Source organism: Pinus tabuliformis, chromosome Q, assembly GCF_031772625.1.
Source record: "Pinus tabuliformis cultivar Carrire ecotype Pingquan chromosome Q, CPIR1, whole genome shotgun sequence".
Classification (NCBI taxonomy): domain Eukaryota; kingdom Viridiplantae; phylum Streptophyta; class Pinopsida; order Pinales; family Pinaceae; genus Pinus; species Pinus tabuliformis.
The window spans coordinates 115,881,117-115,892,912 of record NC_142296.1 but is presented as its reverse complement, the minus strand read 5'-3'; the positions used below and the strand labels follow the sequence as shown (position 1 = coordinate 115,892,912).

At 37.7% G+C, this 11,796-nt stretch overlaps 1 pseudogene; it reads right to left on the bottom strand.

Moving 5' to 3' along the window:
* Nucleotides 1–1,922: 1,922 nt before the first annotated feature.
* On the bottom strand, nucleotides 1,923–3,665 carry LOC149218507 (AAA-ATPase At3g28510 pseudogene; annotated as a pseudogene).
* Between the last annotated feature and the right edge of the window lie 8,131 nt (nucleotides 3,666–11,796).

The window sequence follows — 11,796 nt, the reverse complement described above, 5'->3', positions numbered from 1 at the left end:
AGACAGATTATAAGGCATATATTCCTTGTTTTAATAAAAATCTCAATTTTTTTCTCAAGAAAGAGAAAAAGAAAAAAGTATATATTTCTTTTAATCTAGTTTTTGTCCATCTTGAATCACCATCTTATTATAATATGAAAAACTTGTGTCCAAATTAGTGAATTTCTATCCTAAAATTTGCACTATTAACACTCTACCTACTAGACTATTTATTAGCCTATTTGACATATCATTTTTATGTTTTTAAAGACTATTTTTAATGGCGATATGTACATGAATCAAATTTCCAAAATTCATAATCATGTTAATAAGATATCACTTGAAAAAAATGTGCCAAAATGAGTAACTATTGGTGACTCCAAGATGGAAATACAAAATAGTTCTTCTATGAAAGTGTTCCTTAGTCAATTTGACATATTAGTTCAAAAATATTTTAAAATTATGTTATATTAGAGATATACCTATGAATCTACATTAATATATATTTGGAAGAACTTCAATCAAATACCAAAGGAAAATGTTATTATTAAAACTTTGTCAGCTGGTCACCCCTTGTCAACATGTAAAAAGAAAAATGAAAATTCTTTGATGTATCATTTTAAAATATATTTTATAAGAACTATCTAAATTTTCTTTTATATGTATTAGAAGAAGAAATTCCATACATATCTCTTCTTCCATGATCTCATCATTGGTTGCAAAAAAATTATAGTATTTTATAGGTTACAAAATGATTTAAAAGGTCAATCCATGGAGTATCTTTTGATAACCCCTTCTATGAAAATGGCACATCACCAAGACATTTGAACAAAATATTATGTAATGTGAGTCCCTCAATGAATCATGTGTGAATTTCAAATTCTTAAGAGCGTGGTATGGAAGAATTCAGGTTGACATAATTCAATATAGGCTGTAATGAAGTCAATAGAAATGCTACAAACAATTGTATAGAAGAAAGAGAGTCATTCATCCATCATCCTTACTCCTAAAAAATGTTCATAATCTTTATGGGCCAAAACTCATAGTGCTTGCTAACATGTAGTACTAGTCCTTGCGTGTGTGTCAAATTACTTGTATAAGCCATAAAAAATATCTGGTAATGCCAAAACAAAATTTCTCTTATTTCTTTAATATGGTGTAATAACACACACACACTCTCTCTCTCTAATAAAATAAAGTTATTTTTCTTAACAAAAGAGATTATTTTTAACACTAGGGGGTTTAAGAGATAACCAATGAGTAAAATATTTGGATAATTTTTTTGTTTTTGTTTTTTTTTTCATCTTTTTGATGTATTTTTGTCAATAGTTTTATTAAATATTAATTACTTATACTAATAAAATTCCATATTATCTTTTAATTTTATTAATTTATTTCGTAAAAATTTAACAGGACAATATAATGTAATGATGCATTAAATTTCACATGACGTTTTTCAATTTTCCTTTTTCAACCGTCTCCTTTGTATGCTCGTTTATGAGGTGAGGTGGTAAATTTTTTGTGATAGTTATTTTTATGTGGAATTTAGAAAAATTCAAAAAATCTTGCAGTAGGAATATTTGAATGTGTTTTTAATAATAGAAATAGATTCAGTATTATTAAATTTTTTTATAATATTTAAAATTTAGAAATTTAATTTTTATAATTTAGATTTACAAAAATTCCTACTAAATTTTAATAAAAACTCATTAAAATTTCTTTAATTTTCTTTACAAAAATTCCTGCCAAATTTTATAAAACCTCACTTAAATTTCCATAATTTTCTTAACAAATTTGAATGCTGATGAGACTACCACTTTGGGATGCACATATTTTTCAACGTGGGAACGTACGGACTTGAAAGAAATTAAGGTTTTATTGCTGCATACATATGATAAGTATGGAACGATAAAATATCTATATTATAACATCACAATCTCACACAGTTCAACGTATACAATCTTACACAGCATATAAACATATTGAACCTCCCCACTCATAAAATATAACATCACATTGCACCTGTCATAGGTATGATATAGCATGTGATATCATTATTAATAGTCAATTACTTAATCTTATCTTCTACGTTGCTACTTCTCACCATTATTCTGATATAATATATGTATAATATCTTCTGAATACTGCAGATAACCTAACTGAATGTTTGCTGACATCATACTTGGCCTTCCGTCCCGGAAGTACTTTCTTCTGACATACCCTTCAAAGCGGCACTAGCGGCTCTTTCTTTGGCCTCGCGAAGAGCTTCAATTAGGTTTTCGAGGGCAGTGGTGGGATGGTCAGCCATCTTCATTAGATGTTCAGCTACATCTGCAGGTGTCATCTGAGCGGCCTCCATCACATCTTGGATGTCGGGAAAGAGCTCATGGTCTGCAATGGAGAGATAATTGCTGGCGAGAATCTTGAATGCTCCAAAAGTGCAGAATGAGAGCAGAATGTGTTTGTCCATTCGACCAGACCGGAGAAGCGCGGGGTCGAGCCTGTCGATGTGGTTGGTAGTGAAAACGAACAATCTCTCGCTTCCGCAACACGACCACAAACCGTCCGTGAAGTTCAAAACTCCGGAAAGGGTCACTTTGCTGTCGTCGTCCGCTTCGCTCTCCTTCGGCTTCCCGGAATCAGATGACTTCTCTTTCTGTTGTTGCTTCTTCTTCTTCTTCTTGCGGTCTGAGAGATCGAGAGAACAGTCGATATCTTCTATTACGATGATGGATTTATTTGTGGTGGAGATGAGAAGCTTTCTGAGTTCTGTGTTGTTCTTCACTTGGGTCAGCTCCAGGTCGTAGATGTCGTACTCGAGAAAGTTTGCCATGGCGGCAATCAAACTGGACTTGCCCGTTCCAGGGGGACCGTAGAGCAAATAACCCCGCTTCCACGCCCGCCCAACTTGTCTGTAATACTTCTCTCCCCTCATGAATCTCTTGAGGTCTTCCACGATCTCCTCCTTCACCTCTGGTTCCAGAGCCAAAGTTTCGAAAGTCGAAGGATGATCGAACACAACGGGCGTCCACACCCTGTTCCGGAATTCATAGTCCTTGGAATCAGATTTATTGGTGTGAATCTTCCGGTACCGGCTTCTAATCTCCAGTGTTTTCGCTTCTTCCATGACGTAAGGAAGATACTCGTCGAATATCTTTTTCTTGTGTTTCTTGTTGAATGTCAACTCGTAATAGCGTTTCTCGTCGGTGTTTGTGTCCCACGAGAATAAGACCGTCTGTTTGGACTCTCTACTGTAAAACATCCACCACACATTGATACCCTCATATGCATCTGCGATCTGCTCGTTTCTGTCCATGCTGAACGTAAATTCCTTGTTATTCTTCGGCTTCTTCAGCTTTAATCTCTTTGCGGCCGAAGAGGACCTTACGCTCAGGTAAGTCTGCACTGCCTCGTAAACTTCGCTCACCTTCATCCCATCGTTCTCCTCTATCATAACTGAGATGTAAGGAGACATTATCCCTATGACCCTGTGCGTCCACTTTGAAAACAAATCATAAAATTCTGGGGGAACATATTCCCTGGCCATGGTCCATATGAATATCACGGAAGCCATGATCGACCCCAAATTCGACAAGACCTCCATTTTCAAGAAACCAGGAAACCCCGCAAAGAAATATTAAACTAAGAGTACCTCGAGCCTCTTACTCACATGATCTCGGCTTGGCCATTTTATGGGCTTCCATAGCGATCTGAAAGAGCAAAGAATATACATGGAAATTTCTTGTTGGACAGGAATTTCGTTTTCATCTATTCAGTACTATTTACCTGCCAGAAGGACCTTCGATGGGATGCCATGTTGTTGCTGGGCATATACATGGAAATTTCTTGTTGGACAGGAATTTCGTTTTCATCTATTCAGTACTATTTACCTGCCAGAAGGACCTTCGATGGGATGCCATGTTGTTGCTGGGCCCTGCTGAACTTGTTGAAAATATAATTTCAACTGCGATCGCCGATATCGCATCGGCAAAGTCGAAGTGAAGGAACTATAAAGGAGCTTTTGTGTTTGCGATGAGCGATCGCCGATATCGCATCGGCACATCGCTATCGGCAATATCATAGGGTCGGGGTCTTTAACATGAGTTTATTTGCGATGCGATCTGATCGCATATCGCAGATCGCAACATATGTGTGTGCCCCAATTTTGTGTTCCGATTAAATGGATTTTGCGATGCGATCTAATTAAAGTCAAAGGGTGAAGTATGGGCCAGCATTAAATGAATTATACGTGAAGTAAAAGTTTTTCACTTACCGCCAGTAAATGTCAGTAAAACAGTAAATGCTATTTACTGTGGGTTGGTAAGTTTTGATGAAGTTTTTAATTTTGTTTCAGCGGGAGTATGGGCACAAGTAAAGCCTGATAAAAACATTTAATTTTATTGTCCTTTTATTTTTACGGAAGCATGGCAAGTGGAGACGTATGTAAGTTTTTTTTTATTGCCATGAACATATATGTAATTTTTTTTCGTGTGTGTATTGTAATGTAGAAGAGGTATGGTAATGCACAGCAGTGCGATGTAATGAAATTGAAGAGTGATACACAGCAGTGTGCAAAAGATATAGAACCAGATGATGTAATTTTTGGTGTAGGGAAAAACCATGTGTGGTTTTGCACAGCAGTGCATGAAGGAAATGGTGGAGCGATTTTTGTAAACCTGTGTTATTATTATTTACAGCAGAAAACTTATGTAAACTTTTATTACAGCAGTAAGTTGTTGTTTTTCACAGCAGTGAATATAAAAGGGATTTTACAGTGGTAAATCTTTGCATCAGGTTTTAATGAATAGAATGTTTTTAATGGTGGTGAAATACTCTGTTTCTTCATGAAATTCTTTTAATCTGTCTGTGCACAAAAATCCTGTGGAGGTAAAACAGAGCATTGCCTCTGTGTGCTTGAATACTTGGTTTATGGTATTTTCTCCAAACAAATAAAAAAAAATATCCATCAGTGGTATCAGAGCAGGCTTAGGCTCTTGAAGGTGTTCAAGAAGCTGAAGGGAGAAGGTTGTTGCTGCACCAAAACTTCTCAGGCAGACAGAAGACTCAGACATCAAAGGATTCAGGTATTTCAAAATTTTTTTTTGTGTTGCTGAAGAAGCAGTGATTTGTTTTAAACACACAGTCAAGGATTTAGAGGCATAGATCAGAATACAAGGAATGGCCAGCACAAGCATTGGTATGGGTTTGTTTAACACCCAGCTCCCACAGTTTAATGGGAAGAACTATGACTACTGGTCAATAACTATGACAGCCCTGCTTGCTTCCCAAGACTTATGGGAAATAGTTGAGGAAGGTTTTGAAGAACCAGCAGATGAAACTGAGTTCAATGCATTAACTCAGGGAGAGAAGGATCTGCTGAAGAACAATAGGAAGAAGGACTCAAAACCGCGTGTGTTGTTGTATCTAGCAGTAGACCAGAGTATGTTTCCAAGGTTAGCAGCAGCTAAGACAGCCAATGAAGCATGGCAAACCCTTAAGACAGTCTATCAAGGCATGGAGAGAGTGAAGACAGCAAAACTACAATTGCTGAGAAAGGATTTTGAGAACTTGAACATGAAGGAGTCAGATAACATTGACTCATTCTTCACTCATGTGATTGGTGTAATCACACAAATGAGAACTCATGGAGAAACTATTGAAGATAGAAGGATTGTGGAGAAAATATTGAGGGTCTTACCCTCAAAGTTTGATGCCATAGTCACCACCATCGAAGAGACAAAGGATCTCTCAAGTTATTCAGTCGATGAGCTACATGCATCACTGATAACACATGAGCAGAGGTTGAGTAGGAATGAAAACTCATCTCTTGAGCAAGCCTTCAAGACCCAGATGTCCTTTGGAAGAGGAAGAGGTCAAGGCAGAGGAAGCAAAAGAGGAAGAGGCAGAAGCCAGAACAGAGGTGGAAGAAACAATCCATCAAATGCACAAGGAAGAGGCAGCAATCCAAATCAGAACCAAGGTCAGGGCAGCAGCCAACAAGGAGGACAACATCATGCTCAAGGACAAAGGTATGATAAATCTAATGTTCAATGCTATTATTGCAAAAAGTATGGACATTATGCTAGTGATTGTAGAAAGAAACATCATGATATGAACAGCAGACAGAATGCAAATGTTACAAGAGAAAACAACAGTAAAGAAAATGTCCTGTTAGCTTGTAACATGGCCGAAACTCATAGTGAAGACATATGGTTTTTAGACTCAGGTTGCAGCAACCATATGACAGGAAACATAGCCCTCTTCTCAGCCTTAAATCAAAACTTGAAATCAGAGGTCACATTAGGAACTGATAGTAAAGTGTCTGTTATGGGAAAAGGGGAGGTAAAAATATTTACAAAACAAGGAGAAAAGAAAACCATAGCAGATGTCTACTATGTCCCCGGAATGAGATGTAACCTATTGAGTGTTGGACAGCTTATCCAAAAGGGTTACAATGTTCATTTTGTAAATGATGTGTGCACCATCATGGACATACCACCCAGCAAAAGATGCATTGCTGAAGTGAAGATGACAAGGAACAGGATGTTCCCTCTCCGGATCCGGGCAGACTTGAAAAACAAAGGAGAAATTGCAGCAGTTACCCAAGAGGCTTTCCAAAGCGTGCCAAAGGATGAGAATTGGTTGTGGCACTTGAGATTTGGACATCTCAATTTTGGAGGTCTGAATTTGTTGAGTAGGAAAGGAATGGTGAAAGGATTGCCATTGATAGAGAAGCCGGACAGCCTTTGTGAAGGCTGCATTTTGGGAAAACAACACAGAGAAAGTTTTCCATCAGGGAAGAGCATAAGGGCAAAGACACCCTTAGAGATCATCCACTCAGATTTATGTGGACCAATGCAAGCTCCATCATTAGCTGGCAGCCAATATTTCCTAACATTCATTGATGACTGTACAAGAAAGACTTGGATATATTTTCTTAAAAACAAAAGTGAAGTGTTTGAGAAATTCCAAAACTTCAAGGCATTTGTTGAAAACCAAAGCGGGCTGCACATTAAAGTTTTGAGAACTGATAGAGGAGGTGAGTATATCTCCAAGGAATTCCTAAGATTCTGTAGAGAAAATGGAATTCATAAACAGTTTACAACTCGGTACACCCCACAACAAAATGGAGTTGCTGAAAGGAAGAACAGGACCATCATGGATATGGCAAGAAGCATGTTGAAGGCAAAGCATTTGCCAAATGAGTATTGGGCTGAAGCTGTACATTGTGCAGTTTATATATTGAACAGGTGTCCTACAAAAGCAGTCATGAACAAGGTGCCAGAAGAGGCATGGAGTGGGAGAAAGCAAGGAGTCACCCACATGAGAGTTTTTGGGTGTGTGGCCTATGCACACATACCAGATCAGCTAAGGAGGAAGTTGGACAGCAAAGGGGAGAAATGCATCTTCATTGGATACAGTGATGAATCCAAAGCCTACAGGCTGTACATTCCATCTACCAAGAAGTTCTTTGTCAGCAGGGATGTTCAATTCATTGAAGAGGAAGCTTGGGATGGAAGCATAGAGAAAACAGTGAACATTAAAAACTGTTTGTCTCATGATGAAGATGATGAGGAGGTGGCTGAAATACATCCCCAAACAGCAGCGCCAACACAAGGACAGCAAGGGACACCATTGAGGACAACACAAGGACAGCAAGGTACACCATTGAGGATAAATGAGGGTGCTTCTCCAAGCACACCACAAGGAGGAAATTCAAGTGCATCTTCAAGCACTTGCACACCAAGTGAAAGAGGTAAGAAATTTAGAAATCTAAGTGAAATTTATGATGAAGGAATGAATTCCTTATTTGCCTTGTTTTGTCATGTTGATGATCCTATTCATTTCGAGGAAGCAATCAAAGATAGGAAATGGATAGAAGCTATGGATGAGGAGATGAATGCCATAGAGAGAAACAAAACATGGGATTTGGTTGAGTTACCAAAAGGCAAAGAAGTCATTGGTGTGAAATGGGTCTACAAGACCAAGAGCAATGCTGAAGGCAAGATAGAAAGGCACAAGGCAAGGCTGGTTGTCAAGGGGTACAAGCAGCAATATGGGAGAGATTATGAGGAGACTTTCGCACCGGTTGCAAGAATGGAAACCGTGAGAGCAGTGCTGTCCATAGCAGCTCAAAACAAATGGAAAGTCTACCAAATGGATGTGAAATCAGCATTCCTAAATGGAGTGTTAATGGAAGAGGTCTATGTGGAACAGCCTCTCGGATATGAGAAGAAAGGTGAAGAGCACAAAGTGTGCAAATTGAAGAAAGCTCTTTATGGGCTGAAGCAAGCGCCAAGAGCATGGTACAGCAGGATAGATTCATATCTATTGGATAATGAATTCGACAAGTGTGAAGGAGAACCCACAGTCTACATCAAAGAAAAGGATGGTAAGATTTTAATTGTTGTTTTGTATGTTGATGATGTGATTTTCACAGGTAATGACGATCAGCTCATTAAAAATTTTAAATCAGTCATGAAGGATGAATTTGAAATGACTGACATGGGTTTCTTGAGATACTTCTTAGGCATAGAAGTAGATCAAAATGAAAAAGGAATTTTCATATCTCAAGCAAAATATGTAAATCAAGTTTTGGGCAGATTTAAGATGGAAGAATGCAAGGCAGCAATCACTCCCACAGTGACGGGATTAAAGCTCAGCAGAGAGGACAGCAGCAAGGATTTTGATCCTAGCTTGTATAAAAGTATTGTTGGCAGCCTTATGTATTTAACAGCAACTAGGCCTGATTTAATGTATGCTGTTAGTTTAATTTCCAGGTTCATGGAGAGGCCAAAGGAGGCACATTGGCAGGCAGCAAAGAGAATTTTGAGGTATGTCAAAGGTACCAAAATGTTTGGCATATTATATAGTGTCTCAGAAAGTTCAGATTTAATTGGTTACACTGATAGCGATTGGGCTGGAAGTGTAGATGATCGGAAGAGCACTTCCGGTTATGTTTTTCATATGGGTTCAGGAGCCATTTCATGGGCTTCTAAGAAGCAGTCCATTGTAGCATTGTCTACAGCAGAGGCTGAATATGTGGCAGCTACAGCAACAGCATGTCAAGCAGTGTGGATGAGAAGAATGTTGAGAAGCTTAGGCCAAGAGCAGGCAAAAGCGACAGTCATCTTTTGTGACAATAGCTCAGCTATTGCATTGTCAAAGAATTCAGTGTTTCATAAGAGAACGAAACACATTGATACAAGGTTTCACTACATCAGAGAATTGGTAAGCAATGGAGAAATCAGTTTGCAACATTGCAGCACTCAGGAACAGGTAGCAGACATTTTGACAAAGCCATTGGATCAGAAGAGCTTTGAATTTTTAAGAAAGTGTTTGGGTATGATTGAATGCCCGACAGTTGAAATTAAAGGGGAGTGTTGAAAATATAATTTCAACTGCGATCGCCGATATCGCATCGGCAAAGTCGAAGTGAAGGAATTATAAAGGAGCTTTTGTGTTTGCGATGAGCGATCGCCGATATCGCATCGGCACATCGCTATCGGCAATATCATAGGGTCGGGGTCTTTAACATGAGTTTATTTGCGATGCGATCCGATCGCATATCGCAGATCGCAACATATGTGTGTGCCCCAACTTTGTGTTCCGATTAAATGGATTTTGCGATGCGATCTAATTAAAGTCAAAGGGTGAAGTATGGGCCAGCATTAAATGAATTATACGTGAAGTAAAAGTTTTTCACTTACCGCCAGTAAATGTCAGTAAAACAGTAAATGCTATTTACTGTGGGTTGGTAAGTTTTGATGAAGTTTTTAATTTTGTTTCAGCGGGAGTATGGGCACAAGTAAAGCCTGATAAAAACATTTAATTTTATTGTCCTTTTATTTTTACGGAAGCATGGCAAGTGGAGACGTATGTAAGTTTTTTTTTATTGCCATGAACATATATGTAATTTTTTGTGTGTGTGTGTATTGTAATGTAGAAGAGGTATGGTAATGCACAGCAGTGCGATGTAATGAAATTGAAGAGTGATACACAGCAGTGTGTAAAAGATATAGAACCAGATGATGTAATTTTTGGTGTAGGGAAAAACCATGTGTGGTTTTGCACAGCAGTGCATGAAGGAAATGGTGGAGCGATTTTTGTAAACCTGTGTTATTATTATTTACAGCAGAAAACTTATGTAAACTTTTATTACAGCAGTAAGTTGTTGTTTTTCACAGCAGTGAATATAAAAGGGATTTTACAGTGGTAAATCTTTGCATCAGGTTTTAATGAATAGAATGTTTTTAATGGTGGTGAAATACTCTGTTTCTTCATGAAATTCTTTTAATCTGTCTGTGCACAAAAATCCTGTGGAGGTAAAACAGAGCATTGCCTCTGTGTGCTTGAATACTTGGTTTATGGTATTTTCTCCAAACAAATAAAAAAAAATATCCATCAGAACTCTATGGCCTATTTCACAACGCAGATATAACGGTAACGCCAAAATCAAGTTATAAATAAATTCCAAACATGAAAACCTTTATCAACTCTTTACATTTGATTGCTTGCAATTGCTACGTTAACTTGACTCTCTCCTCTACTTTTAAACGGACAAGGCGCACTTCGTTTTGATGTTACTATCAGCATGCTGTTGACGCAGAAATGTCGAGCGGAAAGAGTTTCTTTAATCAGAAGACCAAACTTTGGAGGAGGCACACTTCGCCATCATTCAGGTCACAACCAGCGTGGAAAGACAATTCAATGAAAGTGTGTTTTCTTCGGGCCGAAGAAAAGATATATAATATCTATTTTCACGAATACGATAAATCTTCCCTATTTAGGAAAACTGTGATGGTACTTCCAGGAATTTCCGCTGGCTATTGAATATCATTGGGCAGTAGTATTAACGTGCTTAATTTATTGAATTTCATTGCATCGCAGTATCAATTACCTTAATTTAATTTAATTAGATTATGAATTTAAAAAATGTTTTGGAATTAAATAAATTTAGTCATTTTTCAACGTGGGAACGTACGGACTTGAAAGAAAGTATTGTTGACGCAGAAACATCGAGCGGAAAGAGTTTCTTTAATCAGAAGACCAAACTTGGGAGGAGGCACACTTCGCCATCATTCATGTCACAACCAGCGTGCTATGGATGCAGAAACGCCGTGTGGAAAGACAACTATGTGAATGGATTCCAATTTTCAATGAAAGTGTGTTTTCTTCGGGCCGAAGAAAAGATATATAATATCTATTTTCACGAATACGATAAATCTTCCCTATTTAGAAAAACTGTGATGGTACTTCCAGGAATTTCCGCCAGCTATTGAATATCATTGGGCAGTAGTATCAACGTGCTTAATTTGATTTGCGCCGGCTATTGAATTTCATTGCACCGCAGTATCAATTAGCTTAGATTATAGATTTAGGAAATATACCTAGTTATTTTTTAAATCTTATTTTTTTTTTTTAATTTAAGAAATCTGGTTTGGAGTAGCTTTCAAGTATACATAATCTTCTCTGGAATTAAACCACAGGACTTATGGATACTAAATTTCAAGGGATTGGACCACATGATATGGAGACTAAATTTCAGGGAATTGGATCACATGATTTATTAATTAATTCCACAGGACTTATGGAGACTAAATTTCAGGGGATTGGACCACATGATATGGAGACTAAATTTCAGGGAGTTGGATCACATGATTTATTAATTCCACAGGACTTGTGGAGACTAAATTTCAGGGCATTGGACCACATGATATGGAGACTAAATTTCAGGGAGTTGGATCACATGATTTATTAATTCCACAGGACTTATGGAGACTAAATTTCAGGGAATTGGACCACATGATAAATTTC